Here is a 2,500-nt window from a genome sequence, read left to right as displayed (position 1 = left end):
TTGTTAATTCGTAGTCTGTGCATGATACTTCTTCTCCTCGACTGTTAGTAAACCTGAACATTTGCTTAATTTCCTTATTTGTGTATTGCTGTGCCACACAGTTCAACAGTTGAACCCATTTGGGACTTCCAGGTCTCTCTCTGGAGTAGCTGAGAGCTAAGCCCTCCATGATGTTAGCATTTGCATTCACTTTTTCCTGAATGGAATTTGAAAGAAGTGAAGACAATGGCTTGCTCCTCTTACTTTTTACTTCTAGTAAGAAACACCTCCTAGAGAGTGAGGTTTGCATGTTTACAATCATGTTTCCTAAACATTGCTAAAGCCAGTATGCGTGCAAAGTACTGATAGAGGTGAAAAATATTGTGATCTTATTTTTTTATTATCAAAGGTAAAGGAAAAATGTCCTGACGTTGAATTAGTCAGTAATAATTACTGACTCTGATCTGATTATTAGAATGCAAAAAGAGTACTCTATAGCCTGGATTAGTTTTCTATTTTAGGGAATAATGCATACAGTACAAACTCACATATAAGAACCTAGTACAGGCTGAAATTTGGCATTTTAAAAGTACCCAAAAATATAAGAACCTGCAGAGCCTGGCAAAGAAAAAGAGGTACTTTTACAAAAAATCACCCTCGAGAAAACTCCTGTTATAGACCTAATCGGCTAACTCAATGTTGTACCCAATTCAAACCCTTTGGGAAAAAAACGTTTTGTTTCAGGTATTTCCATATCATTTAAATATGAATGGTACATTATAATGCAAATACAATACACAAAGAATCTTAATCTCAGGAGATTTGAATTGGGTACAACATTGAGTTAGCCGATTAAGTCTATTGTGTATATGTTTTCTTTGATTGGCATTTTATTGGATTTTCTCTAGAAATATGTTTTCCATAAAGCTACAGTGCAATACTGTCTACATATCTTATGAATAAAATACAGTATAGAAATTTATTGTTGTTCCTCTGAGAAATAAGAACCTATTAAGAAACTACATGTAATCAGCCTGAATTATGAAAAAATAGCTTAAAATATTAGAACCTGCTCAGCCTGACCTTGAAAATTCTAGGTTCTTATGTGTGGGTCTTTACTGTATTTTGCAGGGTTACCAGTAGTAACTTTTACCCTGTTATACAAGCATGACAGTATGCCATGTTTTCAGTTTCGCGGGCTTGGGAGATCCTTGAATTGTGTTCATCTTTTCATTACCAATCCAAATAAACTGAAAAACCAACTAGTAAGGCAGAATATGTAGGGTAGAATTTTACCATGTGAGTTAAAAGAAGGAAAGTGTACCCCATCAAATTGGCCTTCAAGAATTTCCTGGCAGATCTGTTCATTTGAGGCACCCATGTTTTCAACTTCTGTTTTAAGTTCAGCCACTTTTTACCTTGCGCAGTTTTAAAGTTTGTTTCAAATCCTCTCCTGAGTTCGCTTTGACGTCAGTTCATATGACACTGGGGCACAACCAACTTGATTTTGAATAGAATTGTTTGCAGACAGGGGCTGTGGAACACTTTTGTTTACACTGGGTGACAGCCTGTGAAACCTTACATAACATGCACCACAGCACCTTAAACTGCTTATGAGGGCCACACAGCCAAACTTTTTTTCCAAAAAAGTTTTGTTAGCTTCAGGGAACAAATCATCCACTGACTTTGGGAGATATGTCCAGGCTTGACCCTAATTAGATGCACGCGGATTTCAATAAGCGTCACGAAGTGTCCCCTTGCTCTTCTCGCCAACTTCAACATCACTTGTGTCTCAGATTACAGACAATTTATGTCACAAAGTGTCCCCCAAATGCTACTCTTTAAGTGAAGATTAGCTGCTGCATTTACCCAAAGCTAAAAATAATGCTGACCTTTACTCTTACCTTATTGTTGAAAATAGGTAGCAAATGCTTAGACTTAAAGGGACACTTTGTGTTGGATGTCAAAATTGGGCGTGTATCTAATTAGGGTCAAACCTGGACATAAGTGGACTTTGGTAGTGACTTTAAATGTTTTAGCTTGTACAGGAGAGTAGTGCATTTGGACGCTGAACATCAGAGGCGGATAGTGGCATTCCTACAGGCTTGACATTTTTCCTTTAACATCATTTATGGGACGAGATTCTTCCTTGTAGGTTTTTTACATATACTATAAGTAAGTACTGATGAAGACATTGTTTACAATCTCTGAGGCTCAGCTGGGACTAGTTTCTTTCTTTTTTTTTTTTTTAATTCTTCACAAAGATCAAACCTTCAATAACTCTCTTTTTTTTAACTTTGATATAAGCTAGACTTAACTCTAGTGAATTGGAAAATGAAACATTTGTGGCAAGTTTTATGATAAATTCAACTCAACAATCGAAATTGAAAGTTGACAATTGAAGCTAAGCTGAACACAATCTTGATGTGTAATTTTAAAGGGGGAACTGAAAAGGAAACACAAACACTGGGGGTCTCACGAATCTTTTTACGGAAGAAGTTTGCGGGAGATAAGCTGAAAA

The sequence above is a fragment of the Montipora foliosa genome, chromosome 3 (assembly GCF_036669935.1).
Source record: "Montipora foliosa isolate CH-2021 chromosome 3, ASM3666993v2, whole genome shotgun sequence".
In the NCBI taxonomy this organism is placed as follows: Eukaryota; Metazoa; Cnidaria; class Anthozoa; order Scleractinia; family Acroporidae; genus Montipora; species Montipora foliosa.
Note: the sequence above shows the minus strand (reverse complement) of the source record.